Source organism: Cervus canadensis, chromosome 8 (assembly GCF_019320065.1).
Source record: "Cervus canadensis isolate Bull #8, Minnesota chromosome 8, ASM1932006v1, whole genome shotgun sequence".
NCBI lineage: Eukaryota > Metazoa > Chordata > Mammalia > Artiodactyla > Cervidae > Cervus > Cervus canadensis.
In genome coordinates this window covers 79,665,013-79,682,606 of record NC_057393.1, presented here as the reverse complement: position 1 = coordinate 79,682,606, position 17,594 = coordinate 79,665,013, and the positions used below count along the sequence as shown (strand labels likewise).

At 35.8% G+C, this 17,594-nt stretch overlaps 1 pseudogene; it reads left to right on the top strand.

Annotated features, from left to right (window-relative positions):
• The window catches only part of LOC122446821, a 66,642-nt pseudogene that overhangs the window by 27,036 nt on the left and 22,012 nt on the right, over positions 1-17,594 (top strand).

The window sequence follows — 17,594 nt, the reverse complement described above, 5'->3', positions numbered from 1 at the left end:
TTTCTGTTTTCAATACAAATTGTATTTTTATTTCATACCCATCCTTGCTTTTTATTTTATTTTTGTTTCCCTTTTCTTGGTTGGATGCCTGTGTGTGTTTATTCCACATCCCTGTCCAGTCCTGGAGTTTGAACTACGGAAAGCCAAGGAGACCATTCAGGCCCTCCGAGCCAACCTGACAAAGGCTGCAGGTGGTGTCCATGCAACTTTTTTGAGACTTTTTCTACTTTGACGATGTAGAAGTAGCTGAGATATTTTCAAATGTAAAAGAGTAAAATATTATTTGTATTTCTTCCATCAGAACATGGAGTTCCTTTACAGGAACAAAAAAATTACAAATCAAGTCCTGAAATTCAGGTGGGTTAATGACAGATCTAAAAGTATCTTCCATGTGAAATGGTAGCACATGTATTGAAAGAGGAAGACTTACAGTGCTGTGTCCGTCTTTTATCCGTCTCTAGGAGCCAGTCAGACCTCTCGAAAGGAGAGCTCTAAACTTCTTAGTCGGTGAATTTCTGTTGAAGAATAACTACAAGCTGACATCAATAACGTTTTCAGATGAAAATGATGATCAGGTACAGTTTCCTTTTTTTTTCTTTTTAAACAATAATTTGTTTACTTTCTAATTTAGAATGTGAATGTACTTATTTCCTCTTTTACCTAGCTTCTTTAGTTTTTTTAAAAGTTATACATACAGTAAAATTCTGTAATACCAAAATACTGAAATAGAAAAGAAAGAAGATTTCAAATTGATGAAGATTGGTTTCTATTTTAAGAAACTAGAAAAAGAAAGCTAACTGAAGTCCAAAGAAATTGAAAGGAAGGCAATATTAAAAATGAGAATGTATCAGTGATACAGGCAACAGAGAAAAACAGAGAAAAATTAATAACAACAAAACACTGGGTATTTGAGGTTAATGAAATTGGTAAACCTCTAGCCTGACTTATTAATAAAAAGAGACAAGAAGCAAATTATCAGAATCTGGAATGAGCAAAGTTATATCACTGTAGATATCTTTTAGACTTTTAAGGAAGAAGTAAAGTAAATGAACAAGGTTATATCACTGTAGATACCTACCAGATATTTAAGGAAGAAGTAATACCACTTCTCCACAAACTCTTCTAGAAATTGAAGAGAAGGGAATTGTTCAAAACTCATTCTATGAGACCAGCATAATTCTGATATCAAAACCAGATACAGACCTGGCTAACAAAGAAATTTACAGACTCATTTTCCTCATGAGCATGGAAGTAGAAAATCTATATAACATTTTACTATATCAAATCCAACAATGTGTAAAAATGCTAATACACAATGACCAAATGGTTTATCTGAGGAACATAAGATTGATTAGTCCAAAAATCAATCATTGTAATTCACCATTTTAAGAAACTTTTCAAAAGAGAAAAGAAATCATATGATCAACTCAAGAGAAAACATTTGACACAATCAAACATATCTTTCCCATGAAAGCTTTAAAGAAATTAGGAATTGTGAGGAATTTCCTCAAATTCATAAAAGACATTTACAGGAAAACTATCACTAACATCATACTTAATGATGAAAGATAAGGAATAAACAGGGATATCTGCTCTCACTACTTCTGTTGAACATCATACTGAGGAATCTAGCCAGTACAAGGCAAGAAAAAGAAATAAAAGGCATATATTTTGGAAAAGAAGAAAGAAAACTTTCACTGGTAACATGATTATATATATATAGAAAATCTTATAGACTGCATTAAAAAAGACACTATAATAAGTGATGATAGACAAGTTGTAGGATACAGGATCAGTAAACAGAAATGAATTGTATTTCTGTATGCTAGCAACAAATAGACAGACATTCAACTTTTAAAGATACCATGTACAAAAGTATCATCAAAAAAATAGGAAATACTTAGGGATAAGTATGATGAAGGATTATACACTGAAAACTATTATACATGTGGAAAGAAAATAAAGAAGACATAAAGAAGAGATATATTGTGCTAATAGAGAAGATTCAGTGTTGTCAAAAAGTGTCAATTTTTGTAAAATTGATTTGTACTTTTAACACAATCCTAATCAGAATCTCGCTAGCTTTTTTTGTAGAGGTTGGCTTATTCTAAAATTTCTATGGGAATGGAAATAACATAGTATAGCCAAAACAACTTTAATAAAGAAGTACAAAATTAGGGGACTTCAACTAGCTGACTTTAAGATATTATAGTTCAGGCAGTATCTTATTGACATAAACGTAGACAGGTCACTGGAACTTAGTGGAGAGTCAAGAGATTAACTTACACATAGATGATCTTTTGATGTCTAACAAAGCACAAAGTAAATTCCATTCAGAAAGTATAGTCTTTTTTACAATTGGTACTGTAACATTTTGATATCTGTATACCTCCAAAAATGAACTTCGAACCATACCTCACACCATATACAAAAAGTAATTCAAATGGATCATGGATTTAAATGTAAATTCTAAAGCCATAAGGCTCCTAGAAGAAAATATGGAAAAATTCATTGCAACCCTGGAAGGTAGGCCAAGATTTCTCATATATGACACCAAAAGTATGGTATTCTTCATCAAATATTTGTTCTCATCAAAGTCAATAACTTCTACTCTTTGAAAGCAACTCTAAACAAATGAAAAGATGAGCCATAGATTAGATAAAATATTTCAAGTAACATATCTGATAAAGAGTTTCTATCCAGAATATTTAAAGAACTCTCTAAAGTGAATAATTTTTTTAAAAAGACCCAATTTTTTAAAAAATGGACAAAAAATTTATACAGATGTTTCAACAAAGAACATATATGGATATCAAATAAGCGCATGAAAAAAGATATTCTACATCTTTAGTCACTAGGTAGATAAAAATTAAGTCACAATGAAATACCATAGCACACTTACTAGAAGGTTTAACCGAGACTGTACCAAGTCTTGGCAAAGATGTGGAGTAAGTAGAAATATCATCATTGCTCTTGGGAGTCCAAAATGGTGCAGTCACTTTGGAACATTTTTTGGCAGTCAATTTAAAAAAAAGTAAAACCTTCACCACCTATATGACTTGATCATTCCATTCGTAGATATTACAGTCCAAGAGAAGTGAAGGGAGATGTTCATACCAAGACTCTACACAGTGTTCACACCAACTTTATTTATAATAGCCGACATTAGGGAGACAACCCAAGTATCCAAAAGCAGGCAGTTGAATAAAAAATTTTGATGTATTGTTACAGTGAAATGCTAACTCAGCAATAAAAAATAATGAAACTCTGACAGATACAACAACATAGATTAGTCTGAAAATCAATAATCTGGATGAAAGAAACCAGGCAAATAGAGTACTTGCTGTATGCTTTCACTTATATAAAATTCTAAGAAATGTAAACTTGTAACAGTGACAGAAAACAGAACAGTATTTGCCTAGATACAGGGCATCTATGAGGAAAAAAGGGGAAGTATTACAAGCAACCAGTAAAACTTTGGGGAGTGAACAATTCATCTTTTTTTTTTCTCATAGCTTTGGTGTTTAATCTTTTTTTTCCCCCTCTGCTTTATTTGTTTATTTTTGGCTGTGCTGGGTCTTCATTGCTGTACTGGCTTTTCGCTAGTTGCAGCGAGCAGGGGCCACTCTAGTTGCAAAACATGGACTCTAGGGATGTGGGCTTCAGTAGTTGCAGAACATGGGCTCAATAGTTGCAACTCCCAGGCCGTAGATCAAACAGGCTCAGTAGCTGTGGCACACAGGCTTAGTTGCTCCAGGACATGTGGGATCTTCTCAGATCAGGGATCAAACCTGTGTCTCCTGCATTGGTAGGCAGATTCTTGACTACCGAGCCACGAGGGAAGCCACCAAGTTCATCTTCTTGATTGCACTGATCTCTTCAGGTGTGTACTCAGATGTCAAAACTTCACAGATTGTACATTTTAAATTAGCTTGTGAATTTAAGACTTCCCTGGTGGCTCAGACGGTAAAAGCGTCTGCCTACATGGTGGGAGACACAGGTTCAATCCCTGGGTCGGGAAGATCCCCTGGAGAAGGAAATGGCAACCCACTCCAGTGTTCTTGCCTGGAGAATCCCATGGACAGAGGAGCCTGGTAGACTACAGTCCATGGGGTCACAAAGAGTCGGATTTAAATTATGTGGTTTGTTATTTATTAATTATATACCCCAATAAAATTATTTTATAAAGGGCAGTGCAAGTGCTCATCATTACTTATTCTTTAACCATTAAATGATGTTTAATGGTAATTTCAACTGACCTTAAAGCAGTTCTATCCTAGAGCCCTCACTCCTTTCATGTTTAGCCTCTGCCTAAAATGTAAGACTTTTTACCTGATTTTGTTTTTTGATCATTTATAATTAGTGGCCTGATTTTATCTTCATGGCTGTATTGTTACCTAAGATTATCTCTTATCTCCCTTGACTAGCCTATAATCTTCTTGAGGCTAAACGAATCTCTTGTTCACCTCTGTATCTGCATGAATAGTGACACTCATTACACACTTATTGATAGTTTTCTTATATTTTTATCTGCATATAATCCTTGTCTTATTGTTTTTTGGTTCCCTGTTGCCCATTCTTTCCTTTACTTCCTGTCTTTCCTTTCTGTGGTGCTATGTGAAATTTTCTTATTGTAAATAAACATTCTTCATTTTCAACTTCTCTCTGAATATCCTTTTTTTTTTCTAATTTTAGAAATTTATTATTTTTTAATTCTTTGGTTGTGATGGGTCTTTGTTGCTGCACTCGGGCTTTCTCTAGTTGTGGCGAGCTGGGGTTACTCTTCACTTTGGGGTACATGGGCTTCTCATTCCTTGGTTTCTCTTGTTGCAGAGCACAGGCTCTAGGTGCATGAGTCTCAGTAGTCGCAGGTTGCAGGCTCAGTCGTTGCAGCCCTCCAAGTTCTAGAGCTTGCACTCAGTAGCTCCAAGACAGGTGGAACCTTCCTGGACCAGGGACGAAACCCAGGTCCTTTGCATTGGCAGGCAGGCTCTCATCCACTGTGCCACTAGGGAAGTCCAGAATATCCTTTTTGCTGTAAAGAAAACTTGTCTCTCCACTGAGGACCCTGTTTCCCTTATTTTCCAAGTATGAGGTGGGGGTGCATCTCACAGTCTAATCCTAGACACTTCCTGACTCCCAGGATATTTATTCACTGGGCACATACACTTTGACATTATCACACAATTATGTTGAATTTTCAAGATACTAGCAATAAGGAAAAGATACATCTCAAAAATGCAAGAATAAAACTGCCACATGGATTTTTTTATCTTTTAAGATTTTGAATTATGGGATGATGTAGGATTAAACATTCCAAAACCTCCAGACTTACTACAGCCCTACCGAGATTTTGGAAATCATCAAGTAACTGGAAAGACCTTGTGGAAGTGGCCAGCGGTATAGAAGAAGACGAATTAGAGGCTCTGACACCAGTTTTAGGCAGCCTTCCTTCAACCCTTGAAACTCCGCAGACTGTAGAGGTGAGAGGTATTAATAATCTAGTCCACAAAAAGTGTTTAAGCCATGTCAAAGCAGACTATGAGATCTTGAGTTTCTGTTTTTCTCCCATTTTGATTTTAGAACTCCTTGCTAGTGCAGAAATTAGAAGATAAAATTCGTTTATTCAGTAGTGAGAAATGGTCTTTGATGGAACAAATCAGAAGACTTGAAAGGTTAGTACTTAATCATCATTTCTATAAAACCTCTTAAAATTATTAAAGAAATTGACAGATTATATAAACATATAAGATAATATTTCAGTGGAAAGCTATAATTTTTCATATCCTAATACTTCTGGGGGAAAAAATCTTATAATTGCTTATATACTTAATGTGTTCTTTTCCCCCCAAAAGTAGTTAATCACTGTAATAATCAGAAAATTATATATGTCTTAGAACCAAGGAGTAAGATATTTTTTACTTTCTTCAGGTTGTATCAGTAGTAATACATGCTAGTGTTATACATATTTTCCATTCATGTATTTCATTTAATTCTTATACTCGTATTGTGGGTTAGATGGAATTTTCCACATTTCACACACGAAGAAGGCTCAGTGATAATCCAAAGCATAGTTTATAAAACCATTTTTATGTTTTGTAAGAGTTTGTGGCTACATTTCTATATGAAGCATCAATATATATGGTACAGAAAAGATTAATTAGTTGCCAAACCACTTTCTATTAACATGTTATACTTTTAAAGCATTAAACCCAGTATGAGGTTTATGCTATTGCCAAAGTCTTAAAAAATACAATTCTTCACTAATAATTTCTCTTTCTTTTACAGTGAAATGGACTTCCTCAAAAATGAACACTTTGCCAGCCCTGTAGTTTGTGACTCTGTTCAGCCTTGTTTGGATCAGTCTCCCCACAAAGACTCTGAAGACAGTGGAAAGAAATCAGTTATAAATAGTTTCGACAAGGGAGAAAACAAGGATGTCCATCTTTCAAAATCAGATGAAGTTGATTCCACTGTTCCTAAAGAGAATTTTCCACATTCTTTCCTCAGGAGAGAAAGAGAAGGAATACCATCTTCTTCTCCATCAAGTAAAAACAGAGTCCATTTTGATAAACCCAATAGGTTAGTATGTGTTCTGTGTTTTGAAATGCATCTTTCAGCTATTTAGTACATTGTCAAACTAGAAGAGTTTCAGTTCTTATTTTGCAGATCAGATGCATGAATTTTTATGTGTCTGACATGAACTTAACACATAGCAGAGTCCACATCATTGCAAAAAAATCACAAGTAATTACTAACTTAAATTGTGTTGAAGAGGAATAGACCATAAATGAACCAGGTCCTATTTTAGCTAAGTACTGAAACCCATAAATGTATGCTCTGTGTGCTGTATTTTACCCAGTGTTTTTTATCTTTTCTGTGTTCTACAGTCATTATCAGATTCAGTAGAAAGCTTTGATATTAAATAGTTACCTTTACTAAAAAGGCGATTAGTTCTTGATCTTAGTCCTTTTTCCTATGTCTGCCTCCATTAGTAATGTTGTGTCATGAATATTATCTTAATTCATTCAATTTTTATTGAATAGCAATGATTGAATTTAGATGACTAAAGCAGGGTCCCTTGCCCATCATGATTATGTTTCCTAGTAGAGGAGACAAAAAAGTATTTACATTATAATGTGAAAAAAGAATATTCTCTAAGAGAGGAATATTTATTGAGTTCTTTTTATATGTCAGGCACAGTTCTAAATGCTTTACATATGCTAGCTTAGTTAATCCTCACACATACCTTGTGATGCATTCTGAGCCAGTCATACTTCCTCCTCCTGTTAAATGGAGGAGTATTAGAGCAAGTGTTGGGATGTAATAGGAAAGCAGGACTAATTTGTTTTAGACTTAAAGGTACTCATTATTAGTGAGAAGTATTTGATTTTTTTTTTTCCAAAGCAAATTTTTTTATTCATATGCCACAACTTTGTGTGTGGTTGTGTGTGATTGAAATAGACATGGCCCAGTCCTCAAAGTGCATTTAATCTAATATGGTTAAGATATAGTCATAAAAATAATGCAGTGGCATTTGTAGTAGTTCTTAATGTTTAGTAGTTCCATATATCTCCTTTATAGTCCAAAGCCACTCTCAGGAGAAAGATGATTGTTAAATTTATCCAACTAACTTTTTTAGCTCTTAACTGTATGTTGGGCAATGTTAATGAAGAATATAAAGTTTAAAAGAAGAGTGAAAGTGTTAGTTGCTCAGTCATGTCTGACTCTTTGGGACCCCATGCACTATAGCCTGCCAATCTTCTCGAGGTTTATGGAATTCTCCAGGCAAGAATACGGAAGTGGATAGTCATTCCCTTCTTCGGGGGATCTTCCCAACCCAGGGATCTAAGCCGGGTCTCCTGCATTGCAGGCAGATTCTTTACCATCTGAGCCACTAGGGAAGCCCAAATGAAGCCACTAGAGAAGCCCAAATGAAGAGTATAGTAACGGTAACCAAACATGTTACACTTCGGTTACAAACTTTACAGTATAAGAGAGACTGTCAGGCAATTATAATATTGTAAAAGGTAATAATATAAGAGAAGTTCAGCTTGCTTGGGGAACACACAATCAGTGTACCTAACCTAGTCATCAGAGTAGGAAAGCTTTCAGGGAAGAAGTATTTTCTAACTTTGTACCTGATGTGTAAGTAGCAGTGAACCAGGCAAAGAGATAAGAGGAAGTTTTCCCCCTAAGAGGGACTAATAGGAGCAGGAAGAACACTGAACTTGGGGAGCTAAGAAGGGTTTATGAGGATTGAAGCAAAGCATGCAAATGAGAAGACAACAGGAGGGGAAGTTGGAGAATTGAGCTGAGACTAAGTTATACAAGCTGTGTTAACTCATTTTAGAGACTTGGTATCTAAGTTTTTTTTTTTTTTTATCTAAGTTTTAAAAGAAAGTAAGGAAAACCACTAGACCATTTGGGTATGACCTAAATCAAAGCCCTTACAATTGTGGAAGGGATTGTGGAAGTGACAAATAGATTTAAGGGACTAGATCTGATAGACAGAGTACCTGATGAACTATGGACGGAGGTTCGTGACATTGTACAGGAGACAGGGAGCAAGATCATCTCCAAGAAAAGATTACGCAAAAAGCCAAAATGGTTATCTGAGGAAGCTTTACAAACAGCTATGAAAGAAGAGATGTGAAAGGCAAAGGAGAAAAGGAAAGATATACCCATTTGAATGCAGAGTTCCAAAGAATAGCAAAGAGAGTTAAGAAAGCCTTCCTCAGTGATCACTGCAAAGAAATAGCAGAAAACAATAGAATGGGAAAGACTAGAGATCTCTTCAAGAAAAGCAGAGATACCATGCAAAGATGGTCACAATAAAGGACAGAAATGGTATGGACCTAACAGAAGCAGAAGATATTAAGAAGAGGTGGCAAATATACACAGAAGATGTACAAAAAACATCTTCCCCACCCAGATAATCACGATGGTGTGATCACTCACCTATAGCCAGACACCCTGGAATGTGAAGTCAAGTGGGCCTTAGGAAGCATCACTATGAACAAAGCTAGTGGAGGTGATGGAATTCCAGCTGAGCTATTTCAAATCCTGAAAGATGATGCTGTGAAAGTGCTGCACTCAATATGCCAGCAAATTTGGAAAACTCAGCAGTGGCCACAGGACTGGAAAAGGTCAGTTTTCATTCCAATCCCAAAGAAAGGCAATGCCAAAGAATGCTCAAACTACTGCACAATTGCACTCATCTCACACGCTAGCAAAGTAATGCTCAAAATTCTCCAAGTCAGGCTTCAATAATACATGAACCGTAAACTTCCAGATGTTCAAGCTGCTTTTAGAAAAGGCGGAGGAACCAGAGATCAAATTGCCAACATCCGTTGGATCAAGGAAAATGCAAGAGAGTTCTGGAAAAACATCTATTTCTGCTTTATTGACTATGCCAAAGCCTCTGACTGTGTGGATCACAATAAACTCTGGAAAATTCTGAAAGAAATGGGAATACCAAACCACCTGACCTGCCTCTTGAGAAACCTGTATGCAGGTCAGAAAGCAACAGTTAGAACTGGACAGGGAACAACAGACTGGTTCCAAATAGGAAAAGGAGTATGTCAAGGCTGTATATTGTCACCCTGCTTATTTAACTTCTATGCAGAGTACATCATGAGAAACGCTGGGCTGGATGAAGCACAAGCTGGAATCGAGATTGCCGGGAGAAATATTGATAACCTCAGATATGCAGATGACACCACCCTTATGGCAGAAAGTGAAGAAGAACTAAAGGGCCTCTTGATGAAAGTGGAAGAGGAGAGGGAAAATTTGGCTTAAAGCTCAACATTCAGAAAACTAAGATCATGGTATCCGGTCCCATCACTTCATGGCAAATAGATGAGGAAACAGTGGTATCAGTGGCAAACTTTATTTTTGGGGCTCCAAAATCACTGTAGATGGTGATTGCTGCCATGAAATTAGAAGACGCTTACTCCTTGGAAGGAAAGTTATGACCAACCTAGACAGCATATTAAAAAGCAGAGACATTACTGTGCTAACAAAGGTCCATCTAGTCAAGGCTATGGTTTTCCAGTAGTCATGTATGGATGTAAGAGTTAGACTATAAAGAAAGCTGAGTGCCGAGGAATTGATGCTTTTGATCTGTGGTGTTGGAGAAGACTCTTGAGAGTCCCTTGGACTGCAAGGAGATCCACCCAGTCCATCCTAAAGGAGATGAGTCCTGGGTGTTCATTGGAAAGACTGATGCTAAAGATGAAACTCCAATACTTCGGCCACCTCATGTGAAGAGTTGACTCATTGGAAATGACCCTGATGCTGGGAGGGATTGGGGGCAGGAGAAGAAGGGGACGACAGAGGATGAGATGGCTGGATGGCATCACCAACTCGATGGGCATGAGTTTGAGTAAACTCCGGGAGTTGGTGAGGGACAGGGAGGCCTGGTGTGCTGCGATTCCTGGGGTCGCAAAGAGTCGGACACGACTGAGCCACTGAACTGAACTGAACTGAAGACTGTGAGGGGAAGGCTCTTTCCTGCCTGTCCCCTAACTTCCTGTGGCTTGCTGGCGATCTCTAGTACTCTGGCTTGTAAATGCATCCCCTCAATCTCTGCCTTCATCTTCACATTCCGTTCTGTGTGTGTGTGTGCGCGCGTGCGTGTCTCTGTGCCCAAACTTCCCCTTGTTATGAGATCAGTTATATTACATTGAAAGTCCACGCTGTTCCAGTGTGACTTCATATCATCTAATTATACCTGCCACAGTACTATCTCCAAATAAGATCATATTCTGAGGTCTTAGGCATTAGGATTTCAGCATACAAATTTTTATGGGAGACATAGTTCACCCAATAGCATTCGCTATCATTCATTCACTTAGCAAATAATTCTTCAGTGTCACTTATGGCCAAGCACATGCTAGAGATTAGACAGAAAATTTTCAAAACTACTTTACCATTCTGAACAGATGTTTATGTGATGTTTCCTGTGATTATGTCTTTATCATGTCAAAAATAATCTTAAGTTCCCACTGACTTAATTTGACCTTCTGACTTTTAATAGTAGCTGTAAATGTTAATGTTGTTATACTCACATGTAGGTTATAATACATTTGCTATAAATGAGGAAATATTATATCTGTGTTTAGGGTCTGTCTATATAGCTGTGTCTATATGTCTGTCTATATGCACATCTATATAATTTCGGATATAATTTATTACAAGTGAAGATTTGTTTTTCTCTTAAATAATGAAAATTCCACAACACTAACTAATATTTATGCAAGGTACTATTTTGAACACTTCAGATGCACTCACGAAGAAAACAGAAAAAAATCTCTGCCATCATAGAGCTGATATTTTGGTGGGAAGGAAATACATTAAAGAATCATAGTAGCTGTTATTTTGCTGGATTTGGATTATTTTGGTAATTTTTAGACAATGAAATGCTAGCTTTTTGCCAGTCTATTGAAATGACATTCTGAGGACTTTTCTGTATGTTGACAAGTTAGATGCTTAAATTTTTAAAAATCCTTTTAAACAGAATAATACTTTGAGGTTCCTAAACCTTAAACTTATCATTCCGACTACCTATCTTTTACAACTGAGTTATCCATGGTGTATTAGTTGCTCAGTCATATCTGATTCTTTCCGACCCCATGGACTGTAGCCCGCCAGATTCCTCTGTCCATGGAATTCTTCAGGCAAGAATACTGGAGTGCGTAGCCATTCCCTTCTCCAGGGAATCTTCTCAACCCAGGAATCAAACTCCAGTCTCCTACATTGCAGGCAGATTCTTTACCATCTGAGCCCCCAGGGAACCCCTGAGTTATCCAAGTAATTGCTTATTTCTTGTTTTGCTTCTGTTGGATCTCGCTTTAAATCTTTGGACCTCACTTTTCCTATAATAAATCTTAACACTATCTATTTTACTCTTAACTCTTCCACTGCTTTTCAGTAATTTGTCATATTTCTGAAGGAATAATATGCATTCCATCGTAGTATCACAGATTGTGACCAATATGATACAATCCTATTTGAAATGATCAGATGTGCTTCAACATGATATAGAAATATGAGGTACAGCTATCCCTCAGTGTCCAAATCTGTTTGATTCCAAGGTTGAGATAATGATGATTCAGGCAGAAATCTCAGAGAGTATGGGGTACCATTTTACCTAAGTTCATTTATTTGTTTGTGTATTATGATAGCAAGTAGAGACTTTAACTAACAAGGGACAACCTTTATCTGTACTTAAGATATTGTTAAATACCTTAGGAAGCATAGGAAGATAATACTATCTTAATTTTGTCTTTCAGCATTTTAAAAGTTATTTCATATTTTCTTAAGTTTAATGATTATCATTAAGCCATTCATATGCTTTGAGAAAATGCTGCATCCTTCATTGTGTCTTTTTAGGGTGTTAATCTCTATGCAGGAGCTGTTGGGCCACTAGGAATTTCTCTTCAACAGTTAAGGAGCTGTTGGTAGCGTTCTTCACTTAAGAGCCAGCTGAGACCTGGGATCTAATTGTGATCTGTAGGATCATAAATTTTATTGATATGTTCAAATTTGAAAATATACTAATGTATATTCATTATTTATTTACACAATTTTTAAAGTCATTTTTTCAGTTTTCCCCCAAAACTTTTAAAGTTTGTATTTGAGACCCTGGTTATAATATTTATAATAATTTTTAAATTATCATTACATACAGTTTTATCTTACTGGTCACTGCTTTTAACACTTTATATTAACTTAATGTTTATCAAATTATGGGAAAATTTCTAAATAAAGCATTTAATATTGGAGATTAAATACTTAAGAATCCTGTTCAGCTAAGCTTTAGTGTATTTTAGGTTATTCTCTGGTATTAAACAATTTTTCCGTGCTGTCAACCTATTAGTTTCTTACTCCATGAAGGAAATATCTTATTGTAGTTATTATTTATTGACATAAGCAGTCTGGTGGATTTAAAACTATCTTTTTTTTTAAAACCAAATTCAAATCCATATTTTAACTGAGATCTTATTTTGGAGCAAATTTTAAATTAAAATAAATAAAGTTTTGCTTTTTACTGGCAAACTCTTTCATTTCAGTGTTCGTTTACTAGATATTTAGTCTCATAAAATCTTAATTTTTGAGATTTGTTAAATTTGTTCACATGCAAGAGAAATTTACAGTCGACCCTTAAACATTACAGGAGTTTGAGGTGTACACATCCACTTATATATGGATAGTTTTCTGTAGTTAATGTTGTAGTACTGCCTGGTCCATGGTTGGTTGAAAGGTCTGACTGTAAGTTAGACAGTTTAACCCCTGATTGTGCAGGGATCAACTACATTTCATTTTTTTCTAAAAGTGATTTAATGTATTTTAGTTTTATATTTGAAGTCTATAATATGCTAAGTAGATATTAGGAGGCAGAACCTTGCTTTTCTTTTGATAAGATAGTTAACTTTCCAAACTGCCATTTTCTACATGATTTGTTTTGCTTCTCTTATTTCATAGTGACTGGGTTCCCTCGGCCTGTCACCTCTTCAGGATGTGTCTACTATTATTGGAGTCGTGACAACTGGCACTGCTACTACAGCCTTATGACCACCAGCTGGAACACGAGGGTACAGCCGGCTGGGAGAGGTTACCATGGGTTGTCAGTCAGCTGTAAGTTACCACCTCCATGTTCATTTGGTACATCTCAGCTACTTGAATGGAAGATAGCTCATGATCTTTAGCCAGGGAAAGAAAGAAAGAAAGTGAAGTCGCTCAGTCGTGTCCGACTCTTTGCCACCCTGTGGACTGTAGCCAGCCAGGCTCCTCTGTCCATGGGATTCTCCAGGCAAGAGTACTGGAGTGGGTTGCCCTTTCCTTCTCCAGGGGATCTTCCCAACCCAGGGATCAAACCCGGGTCTCCCGCATTGGAAGCAGACGCTTTATCCTCTGAGCCACCAGGGAAGCCCAGGAACTGAGGGACAAAATATAGCAAAATATTTTTTTAAAAAGAACAAAACATAACTTGGCGTCATCTGTGGTAACTGTCTTCAGGAGAGAAGATTTATACCTGTAGACGTGTAGTTGCTTATCTGTGAAAACGGTACGTCTGTATTACTGCAGAAAGACCTGTCTGTTCCCTTATTATCTAAAAGTGGTGGTGGATTGTAAACTACATCCAGACTTCTCATTTTTGAGGCTAAAATATATGGTGGCATGTTAGCCAAGCTTTTGTATGAAGTATCACCTCCATTGACTTAGTCTTATTAACACCACACCTAGAACTCTGCCATTAAGATTCCATATATTTCATGACAATCTGTTAAAATTTAAGAAGTTTACAGAATATAAAGTTAAGACTTTTTCAAAGGATCCCAAACAACTCCTTTGCATTCTAATTTTACTGGCTGTGAAAAGCAGAAGAGATTGTTAGATTTGGATTGTTTCCAAAATTGGCAAGGAAACAGTAATTTATTTGTATCCCCTGCCGATTTTCCTTTCTTTCTTATTCAGGTTACCACAGCTTATAGAAATAGTTGGAAAAATTAATGTTACTTCAACTGCCTGTGTCCATGAATTCTCCAGATTTTTCTGGCGCCTTTGCTGGACATTTGGCAAAATTTTTACAAACACTAAGGTAAAAACTTGTATTTCATATTTTCTTATATGCAAGACATATAAAAATGTAATGTGTTAATTAATGCTATGGCAGAGTAAGTAAAAGCAGGAGCCCTTCCTTTATTCTAATTATCTTTTAATATCTTAGAAAACTATGATAATAAAAGAAAATTCTGGTCTGTAATATTCTTTATTGATTTTCAGAAAATGATTTAGTCAAAATTTAGTCTATATCCACATTTAAATATAAGGTCTGCTCACTGTGGATGTCTCAGAGCTTTCCAGCAGAGAAAGTATCAGCTAGGGGACTCCACTCCAATTCTTTGAATGTGATTCTTGTACTGAATCTACCACAGATTCAGGAAGCCACCATTTCCTCTACATGCTTTGGTCAGAACTTCAGGTGATTGTGGGCTTCCCTGATAGCTCAGTTGGTAAAGAATCCACCTGCAATGCAGGAGACCCCAGTTCGATTCCTAGGTCGGGAAGTTCTGCTGGAGAAGGGATAGGCTCCAGTATTCTTGGACTTCCCTTGTGGCTCAGCTGGTAGAGAATCCACCTGCAGTGCAGCAGATCTGGGTTCGATTCCTGGATTGGGAAGATCCCCTGGAGAAGGGAAAGGCTACCACTGGAGAATGCCATGGACTGTATAGTCTATGGGGTCGCAAAGAGTCAGACACAACTGAGCGACTTTCACTTTCATTCAGGTGATTATAGAAACAAAGCAGCTTGTGTAGAATACTTGCTACAAGATAGGAGCTCTTGGAATAGAATGGACACTTGAGATAAATGCTGCATATTTCAATCACTGTTACATTTGCCTAACCAGGTTATTTTGTTGTTTAAATATTAAAATTGGAAAGTTCTTAGGTCCTAATTTCTTCTTTAATCCTGTTAATCCATTTGTCTTCATAACAGATTGTTGAGCCAGTTCTTTAGAGCGTTAACAAAACCTTACAAAGATGTAGTTGCTGTATGTTAAGACATTTAAAAGGTAAAAATTTTGTGGCACCTCTCTACTAAGCCTGTAGTTTTTTAAACACTTAGAGCATAACAGTTTGGTATAGTGGACTGACAAAATTCAGAAAATGGGTTGTGACTCTGTGTATCCTTGAGTAAATCATTTAATGTAGCTGTGCTTAATCTTATCATGTGTGAAATGAAATTTAATCCTGTACATCTAATGCTGTAAGTTAATCTTTTCACAGTGGTCTACATCTCAGTTTAAATGGAATTTGCAGATTAATATGCCAGACCTATTGATAGGAGGGCAAAAATCAGAGCTTAATGTTACTGTAGGAGAAACCAAATCATTCATTAACATCTAATTATTAAGTATAGTTGGATTTTACTGGGAATCACTATTGGCAAAACCTGTTTGACATCTCCGGAAGAAGTAACTGTTATTTATTTTACTTTTTCCTACAAAAGCAATTAGGAATTCACTTTAACACTTAAGTGGCTGACTTCAGAGGCCTGAAATCTGTGATGTTAAATAATAAAACTTGAAACAAGCATTTTCTCTAACTTAAAACTTTAATGTTAAATTCTGTCTTTCTTGTTTAAAATCAAATTTTAAAAAAGTTAAAGACTAAGCCAATGGATATAACATAATGAGTATCTTACTTACTGAATATCCTAAATGAATGGAATTTCATTTTCATTCCTTTTATACAGAACATTTTCTTTCAACAGTTTTAATCATATACTATCTGCCTAAGTATCCTTTCTGTCATCAGGTTCGGTTTTGGGAGGTAGTAATTTCAAACACTTAAAGTCACCTTGGAAATTATTTTAATTTAGTGAAGGAATCTAAAGGTCCTTCAGAAAACTTGCTGACCTAAATTGATTTTTTAAATATTTTATCTCTAATAAGACGTTGTTTTCAGAAACTTGACACTTCTTTTTTTCCTATGGCTTTTAAGAACTGTTGTGTTTTTGACTACTTAAATCTTTAAAAATAAGTAGTAGTAGCAATGGTAGGAAACATTATATTTAACCATTGATTGGTCTGTTGAACCTGAGACGTTCTGGATCTTTTCTTCGGGTTGCTTAGGTAAAACCTCCGTTCCAGGAGATTTTAAGGCTGTCTGAAGAAAATATTGGTAAGTTTGTGCATTATAATTTCTACAAACAATTAAGTCTCTTTACTTCAGAACAATACTTTATTCATTATAAGCAAATTGTATAAATAAACTAACAAGTACAGTTGAAAAGGAAAATTTATACTATGGAGTTCTTGGGTTTACAGCACTGCTACATCTAATATCCTTTCCATGGAGTAGTAATAAGATTAATCTCCGTCAGTTTTATTGTAAATATCTACCTTCACTGTAATCAAATTGACCTAAGCCTGACCTTCTCAGACTGTGTACTTACTTGTACCCTTGGAGGTTTGAAGTGGTGCAATTGAAATACTAAAAAGGAAAAAATACAGAGCATATAATTCATAATTAGTTACTTAGAACTTTTAAAAATTAAAACAAGTATAACTGAATAGAATATAAGATATACATATATTTTTTTAATGAAACATGTGATTTTTAAGAAACTACAGGCTTTAATGGACAGCTCCAGCCCCTCTGTTCATAGTTTTCAATTACTGTCTTAAGAAGTCTGGTTATAGCACCAAGAACTCCTTTATGTGTGGATCTTAGGTCCCTGTGTATTTTTCTAATTTCTAGGAATGAATTGTGAAAAATATTAAGGACAAAAATGTATAGTCCCCGTGATTTGTATTTTAATTTGGCTGTTTTGGATATATAGGTAATTCTTATCTCAGTCTTACCTTAGTGATTTGATTTGAGTCATCTGGAAAACTCCATTTTTGTCTATCCTCAGAGGTAATTAGAGAGTGAATAAATGATTCCTTTTAAGTTTGAAAATGTCAGTGAGTTGTTTGGGTTTTTTTTTTACAAATGCTTCCTAAAGTTTATGTTATATAGCTTTCTAATGGTTTGATTACTTGGAATTAAAAATTGGTATTATCTGTTTAGTTAATTATACAT